Source organism: Symphodus melops, assembly GCF_947650265.1.
Source record: "Symphodus melops genome assembly, chromosome: 2".
NCBI classification, from domain to species: Eukaryota; Metazoa; Chordata; class Actinopteri; order Labriformes; family Labridae; genus Symphodus; species Symphodus melops.
The window spans coordinates 2,115,512-2,134,031 of NC_136692.1; the positions used below are offsets into that span (position 1 = coordinate 2,115,512).

General features: G+C 46.5%; 1 pseudogene across 1 annotated transcript in view; it reads right to left on the minus strand.

Moving 5' to 3' along the window:
- LOC306819982 (alpha-1,6-mannosylglycoprotein 6-beta-N-acetylglucosaminyltransferase B-like) overlaps window positions 1–18,520 on the minus strand; it is a 75,923-nt pseudogene that overhangs the window by 27,358 nt on the left and 30,045 nt on the right. Inside the window, exons 3-6 of the transcript XR_013781756.1 lie at window positions 12,747–12,897; window positions 3,731–3,840; window positions 1,010–1,086; window positions 434–613 (exon numbers count right to left, since the gene is read on the minus strand). The product of XR_013781756.1 is annotated as an alpha-1,6-mannosylglycoprotein 6-beta-N-acetylglucosaminyltransferase B-like (transcript). The remainder of the gene's footprint in view (window positions 1–433; window positions 614–1,009; window positions 1,087–3,730; window positions 3,841–12,746; window positions 12,898–18,520) is intronic.

Below are 18,520 nucleotides of genomic sequence, written 5' to 3' on the forward strand. Positions count from 1 at the left end.
TATATCCTTATATGGGCCTCTTCCTTTTATTTTTGTTCGAAGCTTGCAGCACAGACTCTGTTCTGTCTTCTCCAGGTGCAACACCTCAAAGACACTTTCTTTATCAGAATCTAACACACGAACAAACATCTGCTAAAACGCTGATACAGCACATGAACATTTTAAAGGAGGCACCTTACTACTGTATATCATCCTGTGACTTTTGACATTCCGGGTCTACTCTCTGGTTTTGGTTTCTGACCTGCGAGTCAGCGAGGTCGACCCTCAGCTGGGACAACGCCCTCGGTATCTGCATTGTATCTCCTTGCTTCATTAAACATCCTGGTTTGTTCAATGTGAACCTGAGTCTCTTCCTTCTCTAAGAAAACCCACACGCATGAGGTGACTTAAAAAACCCTGGAGAAATTCAATGATGTGTCAGACGTGTCCTCACCTGTCTCTTCGGGGCCTTCGCCTGATGTGTGTGCTGGGTGGGGGGGCTGCTTTGATTCCTCCAGGCCACCGGGGGGCAGAACCACTCCACCTCACTCAGGTAGATGAGAAAGGAGCAGTCTGAACCGTCGACACCGTAGAAGGCGTAGCAGGGGTCCGACGTCCAGCGTGCTCGCATCCACTGCATGGGGACACAGAGAGCTGATTGGTGGACACGTTCAGGTCCAGCAGAGCGGCCTGAGATAACACACATCATGATGGGGACTTTCTGCACTGGTTCCTGTCTTTTTTAAATCGCCTTCCTCTTTTTTTCACCCGTGAAGAAAATTGTGAGGAGCAGAAAACGGTTGATGTGCAGGATCGGTTACCATGGCAATCGAGACAGGTGACAAAAGAGCCACCTTTGTGACACTCAACACTGTTGACTTCACACTTTCTTAAACCTCAAGTATCCATTAATCGTGCCGGGGAAAGATGCTCGGGAGAGGATTTTAATTGCTTCATGTCATGAAAGGTTTTAAGGAAAGCATCAGATCTACAGACCAGAACGACCCGGCTGTGACAGTGATTCACTTACATCCACTTTACCGGGACACTCAGGGAAGCGGGGGTCTCTGGGTACTTCACACTGGCCTGACGTCCCATCTCTCACCGCTGTGGAAACAAAAAAGAAGACAGTTTAATGTGAAGTCATAAAAGCTATATTTAATGCAGGCTGGGAGAAGACTAAAGCTGGGCTTTCTGTACGACTTCTTTTCAGTCTGACAGTCTGAAATTCCTCATCTGATCTGTTTGAAAATGTCTGCGTGGGTCAGAAACGATTCATTGAAATTTGAGAAGTGCATGCCGAGCTTCAGATCAACACAAAAAGAAGCTACATGAAACATTATGACCTCAAGCTGTGACTCAGTCATCTCAACCAGAAGGTCGGGGGTTCGATCCCCGGCTCCTGCAGCTACACGTCCGACGTGTCCGCCTAAGCTGCTCCCGCTGACTTAGCTTCACTCTGAATCCTTACTTCATTAACTGAGATCATCGTTAGCTTAGCTCACGTGATAGCTATTATCCATCAGCAGACATTAAAATCCAGATTTTATTGCATCACGTTTATGAAATGACTGCAGGTCACACTTTCATTCACACGCACGCACAGCTCCGTGCACGTTTTATTGCGCGTCCTCCATCATCATTAGCGTCATCACCTCCGGCGTTTAACCATGTGTGCCGTCGTCGTCCATAAATCCCTGTGGCGTCCCTCTTTCATCTGATCATCGCTGAATCCACGCCTCACTGCGGCGGGCCCTGACAGAGCCGCACGAGCCCAAACCATCCCGGGGTTACGCTCGCGCGCGCGCGCCGGCCTGCTCACTGCATTAATTGCTCCACTGACTGAGTTATCTGTCTCTCTGCTGCTGAAGTGACGGAGGAGGAGCGCACAGAGCGACAGAGAGAGAGAATACTGTCCCCATAGAGAAGCAATGTAGCTTTAATTTACGATTGTTTTCCCTCTCCTATCTTTCAAACTCTCTCTCTCTCTCTCTCTCTCTGGACCATCAAATGTGCTCCTCGAGGTTCCGTCTGTTTCCATTTGCCTAATGAAAAAGTCTTCTCTCCACATAAGTCTTCCCCGGGGCTTCTCTCCACGCACAGACGGAGACGCACGCCGCCTACAAATATGATTATAAAAGCAACTATAGCAACAATTACAAACGTGGTCAACTAACGAGATAAAAACTTGACTCCTGTCTCTGCCAGACGGAACATAAAAAGCCTCGTCAGCGCTTAAAGGGAGGCAAATTCTAATCACGTCCTTTTTTTTTTCTTCTTTCTTTTTCTCCTCCTGTCGTTCCCTCTCACACATGCCTGACCACGAGATAAATAAACCGCCACTGAGCTGTATGCTAATAAAGTCTGCCAGCAGTGTTTCAATTCATCTGTGATTAGACAAAGCAGCAGTGTTTGCGTTTTGGCGCGCGCGCTGCAGATGCAGTGGGGGGAAAACAAAAGGAGATGTAACGCTTGTTTATTGTCTTGTAAAGAGTTGGGCAATTACCCCGAAGAGAAAGAATGAGCGGGGTGGATAAGGAGGGAGAGATTATTTTAATGGTTGATATTTGATGTGTGTGAGAGCTCCAGTTTGATTTAGGTTAAGATTAAAAATGTGCAAGAGCAGGATGACAGCAAACAAAGGGACAGAAGCAGCAAAGATAAAATACAGAGAAACCAGCCGAGTGTGGTTTTACAACAGGGCCGCTAAAACATTTATTTACCTTTAAAGGTCACATTTTATACAGAAAATGTGTCCTCAAACAGGCTGTTTTGGAGATTTTCCCTTCATGACATCACAAAGGGCAGTAGCCCCTCCCCCAGGTGGGTGACACTCCCACAGCTAGGTGTTTGTTCTGCCCTCTGAGTCTGCCTTCTCACCGTAAACAATAGGACATGGAGCCAGAAAGCACCGAGTACACCTGAGCCCTTCCAGAGAGGGGGCGTGGTCAGACACAGCTCATTTACATATTTAAAGCTACAGACGCAGAAACAGCCTGTTCGGAGTGGATTTAGAACACGTTCATGTCGGCTGTAAAAACAGGCTGTCTGTTCGGATGTGTTAGTGACTCAAGTGGACACTTCCACATTGTCACCGGAGGTTACAACACACCACTGTATTTAGCGAGGTGTCAGGAGTGTCATTGGGAAAGTAAGCTAGTCATCATAATTACAGGGGTTTAAAGTCAGCGTGTGTGTGTGTGTGTGTGTGCGTGTGTGTGTGTGTGTGTGTGTGTGTGTCGGCCTCTCTCTTACTCAGCATGTGTTGGTCCGCAGATCTGTTTCCTGTTGTTCTCTTCTAAGAAATTGAGGTTTTGCTCCAACTCAAGCTGACAGCTGTTCAAGCGCCCAGCTGTGCTTCGAGTTAAATAACACACACACACACACACACACACACACACACACACACACACACACACACACACACACACACAAAAAGGCTAGCTACACAGAGAGGGCTTTCGATCGTCCCTTTTGTGTCTCTGTCTGGTAATTATTTTTTAAAAACCTTGTATCTGACACACTCAAGTGTTCTGCTGAGGCCCAGAGAAAGAGAGTGGTTGGATGACTGTGGTTATTAAAGGATTAAATAAAATAAAGATTTACTGGAACTCTATAATGTAGCACCCTTAATGCCACAGCTGCTCTTTAAAGATGATTAATAACAATGCATTTTATTTCAAGGTGCCTCTCAAAACTCTCAAGGTCACCTTACAAAGCAAAGATGAAAAGCAACCTGTGGATGCCTTACCTCTGCCTTGCACCATGCTGCTCTGCAGTATCTGCTCCACCCTGATGGCCATGTTGGAGACGTTCTGAGCGATGGCTTGGATCTTCTCCACCAGGCCGGCTGGTTGAAACCTGTGCAAACACGAGAGGGAAATACGCTGTGGTCACATGCACATAAAAAAAAGGCGAGCTGCAGGTGTGAAGTGTAAAACGCTCAGACTTTTTCCTCCAAGCCTCATTTTAAAGTTTCCATTCAAAGTCGGGGCAAGCTGATGGTTAGAACGCAGCAGAAAACATCCAGAAAACTTCACCACGAGAGCGTCGATTTGTCGACTCTTTTACTTCGTCCGCCTTCCTGCACCGTCCTATTTTTACGCCTGACTCCTAAACGCCCCGTCACACAGGGAGACGCAGCTGCTCCAGATGTGAGCGAGGCTGCACGTCCAAAATAAAACAAGACGGGGGGGAAAAAAGTCCTAAATGTAAGAATTCAGATGCACGATTCACTGTGCATTTTTTAAACAGTCTTACAACGACAATCTGTTCAGTTAAAGACTCAAAGTGAGTCGATTTCAAACATGAGTGTTTGTTGTGAAATGAGAGCGTGCATGTTGACATGGAGTCTAATCAGCACCTCCCACTGTGCACAAGATTAAATCTCTGCATTCTTCCACCCTGCAGCAGATCCTCCCTCCCTCTCGTCACTCGCAGGCTGGACTCCTTTTCCTCCTCACTTATTTCTGTCTTTTCGTTGTTGTGTGTTTTTTCCTCTGCCCCCGCGCTCCCTCGCCTGTCGTCCTCGGCTTCCTCTCCCCTCTCCCTATTTACATCTCAACAGATGTAGAAGTGTTGCTGGGAGATGCAAATTGTTCGACACTTGGTTGGAGCGTGAATAGAAAAAGACCAATGCTGTTAATGCTACTTCCTGTGCGGGGTGACTTACTTCCAATCCACATAATACGACGTGTGGAATATATGTGTGTGTGTGTGTGTGTGTGTGTGTGTGTGTGTGTGTGTGTGTGTGTGTTTCTTGACTTCATGATTGTGCATCAGGCGGAGCCAAGTGTCTGTTTGTGTGTGTGTGTAGGTGTGTGTGTGTGTGTGTAGGTGTGTGTGTGTGTGTGTGTGTGTGTGTGTGTGTGTGTGTGTCATGAAAGTCCCCGTGCTCCATTAACAGTTTGGTAAGAATCGTGAACGTGTTGGCGTCCTGTTAAACACGCCACTACGGCTGAGGAGGCGTTATCCTCTGGTGCAGATTTGATCTCAGAGGAAACGGCTGCTGCCATCCACTCACTGTACAGGACTGTTGTGTTTCAGACGCTCAGATGAACCCCACGTGTGGACACGCGTGTGTCGTACCTAAACCATCCGTCAAGCTCACCTTCATGCAGAATCCAAACAACAGGAGCAGAAAGCCCCACCCCCCCCCCCCCCCCCCCCCGAAATTCACGCTTACATTCCAGGGACGGGATGAGACTCGTGTAATGTAATGCAAAATATCATCACATTAAGAAAGGTGGCATCGGCTCGTATCCGGATCTGAGCCGATAGCGACACTCACTTGATCTGATGTTATCAGCTGGCTGATGAATCGTTCGTTCGGGGGGGGCGGGGGGGCGATGTGCGAGGGCTTCGTCTCTCCTCTCCTAAAAGTGAAAACGTCCTCAGCAGGTTGAACTCACCTTTTCGATCCCTGGCAGTGCGGAGACACTGACGACAGTGAATCCAGTAACAGCATATAGACAGAACTAATTAGTATTTCTGTTCCCCGTTATGTGCAAATACAGAGGACACATTAGAGAAGGTTATTAGCTTCTAATGAGAGGCGGCGTTCTATCGAGCACAACGCTCAAGTTCCCAGCCGTGGCAGGAAACAGCTGCTGAGGTACCGAAAGTACGGTGGCTGGGAGGTGTCAGACCACTGCAAAGGAGCCGTTACTCTATGAAACATGCGGCTCCTTTGTAAATGAATTCACCTGACACCTCCCAGCCACCGTACTTAAGGTTTAAGTTTGAACCCGGGTCATCTGTGACCCTGTGAAGACTTCTTTTGGGGGGGGGGGCACCGAGCGAGTTAGCTTCTATCAGACTTGACCTTCTAGTTTCACCCTTAATGTCTGCGACTCGTCCCCAGAGATGGACCCACACAGAGAGAGAGAGAGAGAGAGAGAGAGAGGGCGAGTGGAAGGAAGGAAGATTTCACAAGGAGATCCAAAGAGGGCGAGTAAAACACACACACACACACACACACACACACACACACACACACGCTGTGTGGGAGCGTCGAGGGACAGGAAGTAAAGGAGAAGGAGATCAACCATCCAAAAAGCAAACGGAGCACCAGGAGGGACGTGCGAGTGAAGAAAGAGGAACGATAAAATAAAGAGCGTGTTCATGTGGGAGCCGGCGATGCAGCAGGACTAAAACATTAAACGATGATTACGATCAAAGAATACAAGGAGATGCATATTTGATGGCTCGCTGTTACGCTCCACTTGCAGGGAAACTTCCTCCTCGCGTGATGAAAGTAGACAGTTGGCTCTCGCACAAATGAGTGAAACAAAACAGTAATGAGGAAGAGCAAAGAGACGACAAAACGGGAGGAGAGTATAAAGAGGGGGGGGGGGGGGGGCGGGGGGCATCGAGCAGAAGTAGAACAACTCAAAGAAGCGTAAAGAGAAAATCAATGATAACCAGAGGGAGAGGTTCTCACGTTCTCTTTGTTTCTCTGCCTCCCTCCGTCGGTCCACAGCCAATGAGCTCGTCCTCTTAGAGAGGAGGGGACATAATGAGCTCGTCCTCTTAGAGAGGAGGGGACATAATGAGCTCGTCCTCTTAGAGAGGAGGGGACATAATGAGCTCGTCCTCTTAGAGAGGAGGGGACATAATGAGCTCGTCCTCTTAGAGAGGAGGGGACATAATGAGCTCGTCCTCTTAGAGAGGAGGGGACAGCGTCCCTCTGCGAGGCTCGGACCGACGCCGTCGAGCGCAGGAAACACACGTGAGGACGCGTCAGGATGTACACACAGGTGCATCTGTGAGTGCGTCCTCGTGTTGTGACATCATACACGACAGCACTTATTCCTACACGCGCGCATGAGGACACACACACACACACACACACACACACACACTCTCTCTCTCCCGGTGACTCAATTCTGACTGAGCATAGATTCTGAGCGTAGATTCTGACCGAGCGTAGATTCTGACTGAGCGTAGATTCTGACCGAGCGTAGATTCTGACCGAGCGTAGATTCTGAGCGTAGATTCTGACTGAGTGTAGATTCTGAGCGTAGATTCTGACTGAGTGTAGATTCTGACTGAGCGTAGATTCTGACCGAGCGTAGATTCTGACCGAGCGTAGATTCTGACCGAGCGTAGATTCTGACCGAGCGTAGATTCTGAGCGTAGATTCTGACCGAGCGTAGATTCTGACTGAGCGTAGATTCTGACCGAGCGTAGATTCTGACCGAGCGTAGATTCTGAGCGTAGATTCTGACTGAGTGTAGATTCTGAGCGTAGATTCTGACTGAGTGTAGATTCTGACTGAGCGTAGATTCTGACCGAGCGTAGATTCTGACCGAGCGTAGATTCTGACCGAGCGTAGATTCTGACCGAGCGTAGATTCTGAGCGTAGATTCTGACCGAGCGTAGATTCTGACTGAGCGTAGATTCTGACCGAGCGTAGATTCTGACCGAGCGTAGATTCTGAGCGTAGATTCTGACTGAGTGTAGATTCTGAGCGTAGATTCTGACTGAGTGTAGATTCTGACTGAGCGTAGATTCTGACCGAGCGTAGATTCTGACCGAGCGTAGATTCTGACCGAGCGTAGATTCTGACCGAGCGTAGATTCTGACCGAGCGTAGATTCTGACCGAGCGTAGATTCTGACCGAGCGTAGATTCTGACTGAGCGTAGATTCTGACCGAGCGTAGATTCTGACTGAGTGTAGATTCTGAGCGTAGATTCTGAGCGTAGATTCTGACTGAGCGTAGATTCTGAGCGTAGATTCTGAGTGTAGATTCTGACTGAGCGTAGATTCTGACCGAGCGTAGATTCTGACTGAGCGTAGATTCTGAGCGTAGATTCTGAGTGTAGATTCTGACCGAGCGTAGATTCTGACTGAGCGTAGATTCTGAGCGTAGATTCTGAGCGTAGATTCTGAGCGTAGATTCTGACCGAGCGTAGATTCTGACTGAGCGTAGATTCTGAGCGTAGATTCTGACTGAGCGTAGATTCTGACAGAGCGTAGATTCTGAGCGTAGATTCTGACTGAGCGTAGATTCTGAGCGTAGATTCTGACTGAGCGTAGATTCTGACAGAGCGTAGATTCTGACAGAGCATAGATTCTGACTGAGTGTAGATTCTGACTGAGCGTAGATTCTGACTGAGTGTAGATTCTGAGCGTAGATTCTGACTGAGCGTAGATTCTGACTGAGCGTAGATTCTGAGCGTAGATTCTGACTGAGTGTAGATTCTGACTGAGCGTAGATTCTGACTGAGTGTAGATTCTGAGCGTAGATTCTGACTGAGTGTAGATTCTGAGTGTAGATTCTGACTGAGCGTAGATTCTGACTGAGCGTAGATTCTGAGTGTAGATTCTGACTGAGCGTAGATTCTGAGTGTAGATTCTGACTGAGCGTAGATTCTGACTGAGCGTAGATTCTGACTGAGCATAGATTCTGACTGAGCGTAGATTCTGAGTGTAGATTCTGACTGAGCGTAGATTCTGACTGAGCATAGATTCTGACTGAGCGTAGATTCTGACTGAGCGTAGATTCTGACTGAGCGTAGATTCTGACTGAGCGTAGATTCTGAGTGTAGATTCTGACTGAGCGTAGATTCTGACTGAGCATAGATTCTGACTGAGCGTAGATTCTGACTGAGCGTAGATTCTGACTGAGCGTAGATTCTGACTGAGCATAGATTCTGACTGAGCGTAGATTCTGAGTGTAGATTCTGACTGAGCGTAGATTCTGAGTGTAGATTCTGACTGAGCGTAGATTCTGACTGAGCGTAGATTCTGAGTGTAGATTCTGACTGAGCATAGATTCTGACTGAGCGTAGATTCTGAGTTTAGATTCTGACTGAGCGTAGATTCTGAGTGTAGATTCTGACTGAGCGTAGATTCTGACTGAGCGTAGATTCTGAGTGTAGATTCTGACTGAGCGTAGATTCTGACTGAGCGTAGATTCTGAGCATAGATTCTGACTGAGCGTAGATTCTGAGCATAGATTCTGACTGAGCGTAGATTCTGAGCATAGATTCTGACTGAGCGTAGATTCTGAGCATAGATTCTGACTGAGCGTAGATTGGTGCTTAAGAGAGCAGAAATAGGTAAACCCGAGCCAGAGCAGAGATCTTCACAGAGCGTTGGCCTGAAGGGAGACTTACCAATCTCCTCTCTTATCCGCTCTGCATGCTCTTCCTTCATCTCTCTCTCTCTCTCTTATTTTCTGAGCCCGTCCCTAAACCTCCCCACCCCCGCTCCCTCTCTCTTCCCTTTTTCTCCCTCGTTATTCTCTCCCCGTTGTCTGCTCTAACGAGCGGCTGCCCCGTGGGCGAATCGCAGGCTGAGGCCTCAGACATCAAGTCCCATTCGCCGAAACAGGGGAGTGTGTCAGCAGCGATGAAGCTCACGAGGAGATGGGACTCCCGCCCTGAGTGTGTAAGTTAGTGTGTGTGTGTGTGAGTGTGTGTGTGTGTATAAGTCTCTCTCTCTCCCGGCCTGGCCTGGATCTGGGTTATGTTTTTATAAAGCTCCATCTTCCCATTTTTCTGCCTCTCCCCCGGGGCAAAAATCAGACTTTACAACATCACTCATAACCAACTGTACCCTATAAACCTTTCTCACTCTCTCTCTCTCTTTATCTCACTCTGTGAACGCGAGCGAGTGCACAGAACGCGAGGAGGCGTACGAAGGAATCATCCAAAAAGGGGGTCAGAGAGAGTGAAGCAGGAGAGCTGGAGACAGAGAGGCAGAACGAGTGATGGAATCAAAATCATTCGACTGAAAACGTAGGTCATCACTGCTGTGACAGTCAGTGTGTGTGTGTGTGTGTGTGTGTGTGTGTGTGTGTGTGTGTGTGTGTGTGTGTGTGTGTGTGCAGCCATTAATCCTGCAGGCTAATGTCCTCGGTCAAGGGGTCTGAACCCTGGTCACACGCCCAGACTGGTTTTAACAAGTGTAACCCTGAGTGAACTATTACACAGACACACACAAGCTACACTACGGGAACATGTGTGTGTGTGTGTGTGTGTGTGTGTGTGTGTGTGAGAGAGAGTGTGTGTCTGCAGGAACCCTGCTGAGTTTTCTTCGTCAAGCTTTCTTTTTTTTTTGAAACTCTAAAAATGACAGCAGTTTTGCTCCAAGGATCCGTTGAAGGCAAACAACACTGTAATCAGAAAAATAATCATGAAGTGAAATGGGTTCTTCTGTGTGTGCGTGCGTGTGTGTGTGTGTGTGTGTGTGTGTGTGTGTGTGTGTGTGTGTTTTCGGTTTATAATTTCTTATTGTTCAAAGAGCTCCTATTAAGGATTAAATCAATGAAAACGTCGGGGTGAAATGAAGCACACGTGCTGTTTCTCGTTTCCCGCTCTCTGGCTCAAATCGATTCGCTCAAACATCATTTCAAACACGCTCGACACGCTAAGTGATGTTTTCAACGTTACACACTTTGAACTCCCGGTTTTTTTTAGTTTTTTTTTTAAAGATTCAAATAGTTCTCCACTCCAAATCCAATGTCAATCCAAACGTAAAGCAGCTGTTTAGTGGAAACCTTCATAAGAGTGAAGCATGAAGACTCTGTTAGTACAGCAGAAATAAAGATGCAGACAGAAACAGACCGGGATCAATAAGGACGCTTGTATTGAACTCTTAACTAAAGATGAATGGAGAGGAAGAGGAGGAGGAGGAAGAGGAGGAGGAGGAGGGATACGTTCACACCTCCTCCTTAAAACATGTTTCTACACATTTCTGTTGTCTTTTCTCTTCTGGGTTTGCTTCTTTTTTTTTTTTTTTTTTTTTTTTTAATCAACCCGTCGACAGTCATGACTCAGAGAGACATTCCCAGACTTCGATCCTGAGTGTGTTCCTTTCATCACCGTGGACTCCTCTCGGCAGGTGGACATCTGTTCCAGCACGGAGCGTTTCAATGCATCACTCTACAGCCACCAAACCGCCGACGCCAGCTCTGCAACAAATGTGGCGAATATAGGTTGGACGCCGTGTTGTGTGTGACGGATTATTAAAGCCGGTGTTCTTCAGTGTTGGCCGAGCGCTCTCACCACCCTGCGACATGCACGGTGACTAAACCCTGAATGTCAGACTATTTGAAATCCTGCACAATTTATTTAGAGAGACGAAAAAAAAAAAAGAGACCCGCACTGCTGATTAAACACGGCGAGATGATCGCTACACGTGTAAAAATGAAACAAGCAGCGCATAACGCAAACACTGCCAATTATCATTTTTACTTTTTTTTTACATGTGTGAAAACCTCCAAAGTGGTAACCATGGCGATTTATCCCACAATGAGCCCCACGTCACAGGGTAAGATAAAGAAGTGACATTTTCACTAAATATGTGAAATAATAAATAATTTTTTTCACACATTTAAAGCGACAGAGGCGTTTTTTGCACCACCATTGTACCGACTCTGAGCGGTTCCACTAAACGGGGCTCCAGCGATAACAAAAAATAGGTCAGACTCCCCGCGGTGCAGAATCAATAAAAAAAAAAAGCGGGGAGCGTTCCAACAATTCCGAGAACTATGAAAAAGTTCCTGCTTTTTTTTCCCATCCGCGCTGTAGGACGACGATATTTAAAGTTTCACAGCGTCGGTTCCAGCTCTCGTGTTCGACCCTCAGTCACCTCCCCGTCCGCTTCAAAGCAATAACGAGAAATGGATTTCTGTTACAGTTACACACTCGCACACTGTGCCTCAGCAGGACACTTCTCGCCCAGTCACGGCCGAAGAGCAAAACAGCTTCCCGCACATTAAACAGCCCCATTACTAGACATTGATTGCAGTTAACACTAACGCCACGGCGTATTAATCGCTCCATCCTTTCTGCTCCGGCGCCTCTGTGCAGATCCAAACCTGAGCGCTTATCCGGGATCATTTAACAAGGGTGGAGGAAGTGAGGGGATTTCTGTCGGAGCGGATCTCGTCACTCGTGGCTTTTAGTCTCGTAGTCGAGTCTGTTTGAAAAGGAACCGAGTGGGAATGAGGAGGACGTAACACAGGAAAAAGACAAATTGGATGTTTTTTTGGCGCTAACGGGGCAAAGAGGGGAGCTGTTTGATAAAAGCGGTAGCAGCAAGGTCACGCAGTCTCGTCTGTTTTCAGCAGCGGTTTTGAAGGTAATAGGCAGCAATTTCCACAAGCGACTGTACGAAAGGAAAAAGATGAGAGGGAAGTACAATAAGACGAGAGGAGTAAAAAGAAGAGTGGGAGGAAGTCATGGCTACACTATAGAGATACAGAGAGGTATGATGTGAATGACAACGAGGAAAAAACATCTTAAATATGATGTCTCAGCCGCTGTTCACACACCTGACGCTGTATCAGAACAGGCAGCTTTGTGTTAGCGACGCACCGTCACCATGACAACCATCCGGGTTCACTCCCATTTGAAATATTGAATCTGTTCAATATGATTTGAAATCGGGTTGTGGGGTGGGCAGCGAGCACGGACTCTCTGCACTGTGACTTGGACGATACAACAGCCAATCAGGATGTCACCTGACTAAAGCAGGAAGCACAACAAACACTGCCACGTAGCATCAAGTTAGCTTGAACGTCAAGTTAGCTTGAACGTCATAAATGGAGGACCGACTTGTTGACGCGAGTTCAAACAAACCGCTCCGTCATGGATGTGCTCGCTAACAGTTAGCCACCTTTAGCTTGACCCTCATGTGAAGGAGAACTCAGAGGAGTGGATTCACATTTCTCTGCAGGCGGTGACATCACAAACTCGGTGCATTTCAAGTGAACGAGCACGAGGGAAGGGAGAAAAAAAAAAGTGAGCGGTACCTGTTGATAGCAGAGCTGAGCTCGTCGAGGCGCCGCGCGTCCGTGCTGGACGTGTTGTCCAGTTTGGACAGGCTGTCCATTCTCTTCAGAATCACCTCCAGCATGTCACTGATCTTCCTCAGCACCCCGCGCGACTCCACGCCTCCCAGCACTGTGGCGAGCAGAGAGACAGGCCGGATGAGCAAAGTGCAAAACAACACTTTTTACAACACAATGCATATTCATCAGAAAGCCTGCAGCCTCGGTGGTCCGGCCTTCACTTTGCAAGTTGTACATCCCAGGGACTTCTACTTCTGTTGTCATGGTATCAAGATAAGTATTTATGTTAGCTGTATATCTTGACTTTAAATAAAGGCACTCAGGTGTCGTGATGTGTCGCTCCCCTTCCTGTAAGAGCAGCTCCTCTTTGCTCCAGTCTTTAAACCAACAGTTTGATCACGACAGTCTTTAACCTGAACATCTACATCCTGATCTCTCGTCCCCCCTCTGAGCGCTGTTTTATTATCCTGTGTCATAAACTGGCTTTTATTCAGGCCAGACACCCAGACGCTCTGCAGTCTGATGGCTTACTTTTCAATCCTTTGATACACGATATGAGAACGAGGCAGCCGCCGACACTGTGGCTTATTAAAAGGCCACAGTCTAATTACAGCAGCAGGCCTCTGTGCCGTCTGTCTGTGTGACGGCCAATTGAATTCTTTCACCTCGCAAAGCAGACAGACGGGCGGGACTGTGTAGGCTGTTGTTGTTGTCTGTGTGTTTGTGTCTGGTGTAGGTGTGTGTGTGTGTGTGTGTGTGTGTGTGTGAGGATGACTATATAGCACTGGCTGAAAGGATTTGTAAACACATAATCACACACTAAGAGATGTAGAGTGGCTGAAGAGAAGAAGAGCAGACAGACTCGGGGAGTGTATGGACTCAGGTAGAATGACCAAGAATAAAGAAGAACACACACACACACACACACACACACACACTCAGAGCTTTAGTCGGGGGCGGCCGTGACTCAGTTGGTAAGAGTCAACTCAACAGGAAGGTTGAGGGTTCAATCCCCACCTTCTGCTGCAACATGTCCGAGGTGTCCTTGGGCAAGACACTTAACACTAAATTGTTTCGTCTTTGGCGTGTGAATGTGTGTGTGTGAATGTGTGTTAATGTGTGTGTGTGAATGTGTGTGAATGTGTGTTAATGTGTGTGTGTGAATGTGTGTTAATGTGTGTGAATGTGTGTGTGTGAATGTGTGTTAATGTGTGTGAATGTCTGTGTGTGAATGTGTGTGAATGTCTGTGTGTGAATGTGTGTTAATGTGTGTGAATGTGTGTGTGAATGTGTGTGTGTGAATGTGTGTGAATGTGTGTAAATGTGTGTGAATGTGTGTGTGTGAATGTGTGTGTGAATGTGTGTAAATGTGTGTGAATGTGTGTGTGTGAATGTGTGTGTGAATGTGTGTGAATGTGTGTGAATGTGTGTGAATGTGTGTGAATGTGTGTGAATGTGTGTGAATGTGTGTGTGAATGTGTGTGTGAATGTGTGTAAATGTGTGTGAATGTGTGTGTGTGAATGTGTGTGTGAATGTGTGTGAATGTGTGTGAATGTGTGTGAATGTGTGTGAATGTGTGTGTGAATGTGTGTGAATGTGTGTGTTTGAATACTAGAAGATGAGAAAAGCGTAAATGTCGTTTACAGTTGAAACTCATCAGGTGCTAAAAGCAAAATTAAGAAGTTTATCTTCAGATAAATATAAACAACAAGACATGACACAAGAACAGGAAGTGATCGGCTCAGGTTTATAGCAACTTCCTGTTTAATTAGACAGTGTAGAGCAGCCTCCATATTTACACTTAATCTGTCTTTAACCCAGCAGCTCTGCCTCGAACGAACACGGTGAGAATATGGAGGAGTGGAGCGGATCTGCAGTAAACAGGCTCATAAGGACAGAAGGGACACAGACATCAGATTGTGTTCTTCCAGCCTCCTATCTGAGGACTTGGCAGGACCCATATTGACACTGTAAACACCTGGATTCCTCTGTCAGTCCGCTCTGTCAAACCCCCTCGTCTGCAGCCTGACAGGCAATTACAGCCGCTGGGCTCCGAAGCCGAACAGCTCCGGTGCAAGGTCATCGGCAGCCTGGATCTGGAGCGGCGTTTGAAGGGAATCCTCCGTTTCACCGAGTTATCTCCTCAGCCTGACAGTGTCGTGTCCTCTGCCTGTGATGAGTCGCAGCGTGTCAGAGGGCTGCTCCGCTGACATCTTTGTGATTGGCCGGTAATGGATAACCTCCCTTTTAAGGGTCAAGCTAATTAAATGAACGGGCCACACTGAGAAAACTACTTCTCATAATGACAGAATAAATACGGGCAGAGGTTCCCCTCAAAAACGCAGCTTGGCAGAATCGCTAAATGGCACTTAAATAAGCCAACCGTCCAATGAGTATAATTTATTTTGTTAGTGAAATGATAATGGATTAAGTACTTTGACCTTCCGTTTGATTAGCTGCTTCACGTTGTACTAAATCGTGGAAAAAAGGAAGAGTCAATAAAGTCATTTTCAAACAGCCGTGTTGCAGTAAAGCTGCAAAGAGCGACATCAGGAATAAAGAGTGGATGCTGTGCACTCGCACCCAGTACAGGATCCCCTGTTCTCCCCGCATGTGGACAGAGGAAAGTGTCTTTGCACTCTCTCCCCGTGGTTCAACACGTTAGCGACGACCCGGGTGTAGACGAGCACAGGGAGCGTCTCGTAGCGGCGGCGCTGTTTGGCAGAATTTGCTTGAATGAAGAAAAGCACCTCGGTCCCGTCTCTATGGCAACAGTCTGTTGACAACGGATGCTGAAGGATCGACACTGCTCCGTCGCTTTTAACTAAATTTTTTTTATTGTTTTCTTCCTGATCAGAAGAGCAAAGCTCAAAGATTTTTTTAATAATTATGTAACAACATTTTTCGCTAACTTATAAAACTCTGAAGTTAAAGATTCTGGTTTCTGGACAAAAAGGTTCACGAGTAGATCTTTCAAGTGTTCCCAGTGGTTTGATGCAGCAAATCTGGTTTCCAGTCGGGGGGCTAATCGTTCTCTTCGGGATCTGTGTTTCTTGACAAATCGCTGTGTCAGAATTAGTCACAGAAGCTGCTCTCCCATGTGGATCACAAAACGACCAGCTGTGATGAATGAGACCTGCCGTTTGAAAAGTCGATCCTGGCCGAGGTCTGAATGCAAACTTTGATATTAAAATAGGACATAAAAGATAGCTGCTAATTTTCTAAATAACCGGCCTAAATGATGCCATCGTAAAGAGGATGTCGGCCCTGATTGGATGAAGCCTCTCTCAGGTGAAACGGGTGTCATGTGAAGGTCACAGATGCTGTAAGTAACGGACAGAAGATAAACAGCAGCGACATTATCGCTGAGTGGGAGACGGTTTGATTCACTCAAGCTCAAAGGGCAGACGAGTCAAAAACAGGAAAGTGTGTGTGTGTGTGTGTGTGTGTGTGTGTGTGTGTGTGTGTGTGAGACGGGTGTGCTAGACCAAGACTTGAAGGATAGGAGCATTGAGAGACGGGTTCACGATGAAGAACAAGAATCACTGTGATGACCACTTTCACTTTTAGCTTCGAGTTTTTTTTTTTGCGACTCTTATCGATTATTAGCGGTAGCGATGAAATCAGACAATAATGGCAGAATGCATCAGAAACAGGCGGTCAGGTGACTTAATGAACGTCTGTTGATATCAATCAATCAATGGTTTGTTAAATCCTCAAATCCAACACTTCCTTTTATTTTTGTGGTGATACTTGGGAGGGCAGTGAGAAGAGAAGTTGGAGCTGAAGACGGCAGTTGAGTTAGCGAATGCTAAGCTATGTTCATACAATAGTTTATACAGACTTACATCTTCAACTTACTGACTCTTTTTAACTATTTTTTTAAGGTTGTTTATTTTACATTAATTTTATAACACTGTCAGTGTCTCCGTTTGCGAGATGAATAAAGGATTATCTTATGCTATTAGCCAAAGTTGGTGCTAGCTTGGTTAGCAACGTGCATCCATTTCTACTTACGGACGTTCCCAGTCGACTGATATCCTCGTCGGCTAAACGGAAATTTAGAAGCTGTTAAACCAACAAATCTAAAGTTAAGAGAACGCTCTGAAAACAGTCGAGATTAAAGTTTGGGCGCCGGATAGCCGAGCCGAGCGCTCCATGGACAGAGGCTATGTCCACATCGCAGCGGCTGTTTGTTTGAATCCGACCTCGGCGCTTTGTTGCACGCCATCCCCCGGCTCAGTACACCAAATATTTGCTGTCTCTCTAAATCTGTTCAGTCGAATTAAAATACCACTAATTCTGTTTAAAAAAGAAAAAAAAGGTTTGATGGTGTTTCATTTGCTTCATCTTAAACCATAAACTCTTAAAAATCAACTTTAAAAAGAAGAGAAATCAACTTCTCTGCTCATCACGACCTATTCAAAGCTCATAAAAAAAAATACTTTGACTAATCATGAAAAGAAAAAATGAACATAAAAAAAGGCTGATGATGACGGATTCAAATGAAAAGGGCAAAATGTGCATTTGGAACATTTCTGGAGAGAACAGATTATAACGAACACTTCAACAGGATCACGCTATGCTAACAGTTCAGTCTAAAGAGGACATAAGCCAGATGTCGGAGCCAAACAGATGTTAAGAGTCCCCCAATCACAAAAAGGGTGTTAGCATCAGTGTCCATGGTAACAACACATTTCCCATATGTTCTGAGCTGATGCGTTTATCTCTGCTTTCACCTTTCGCTCAACCTGCTGAAGCTCCACAGCGTGTGTGGAAATGAAGCTCCACCATCACGAATGGGCCTCCGCACATGTGAGGTGGTGACTGTTTCTGCAGAGAGTCTGTCTGGCGTTTCCTCCGGGCCAATGACGGCGCTTCAGCGATTCAGCGATTCAGCGAGTGGACGAAATATGACCGGCGAGGGATGTAGAAATCAAAAAAAGAGGAAATACAATCACGGTGAGGTGAAGAGACGAGCAGATAAAACTTTTAGCGTGTGCTGTCGTCGAGCTAGCTTGCAGTGTTGCTACATCAGTGGACATAAACACGACGTCCTGCAGTGATTCTGGTGGTGATGAGCCCGGGTTTAAACGTTTATGACTCGTCCTTTAAGTCATGATTCTGCAAAGAGATAGAAGAAGAAGAAGAATCCAAAGGCATAATGAGACAAACTGAGTCAAGTGTTGAAGCGATGAAGGGACTGGATCCACTTTATGACCTTTTTTTTAAATGTATCTTTTAAAACACATCAATGTCACTAATCCTTCACGGACCAATCAGGGAGGAAAAAGCGGGACTGATACCGGCTTTGTCAACAACAATGGCGGAGGACAAACTAATGTGAGATATAGTTAGCAGGTTTACTTTGTGGACGGTTCATTAAAAGAGAATCTATGGGAGGTCGGGGGCGCCGCCAGCACAGAAACAGCCGTCTATAAACATCACGTCACTGAAATGTTCCATTCATAATGCATCATGGTCGTCAATAACAGGCTACTTCATGTCATGTTGAAAATGTTCACGGCGATCAATAACGTGAGAAAGTCGATTGGATGTTTCAGCGTTCCAGTTATGATGGAACGGCACCTTCAACATCAAGGACGTCAACACGCTTTAAACACGCTCTTTTAAAATAAAGAGAGCGTCATGTATGACGGAAGAACGTCAAAGGTTGTTCTGAGGGAGCGGCGACCTGTTTGTGTTTGTGTCACACTCAACATTCAGTGAGAGG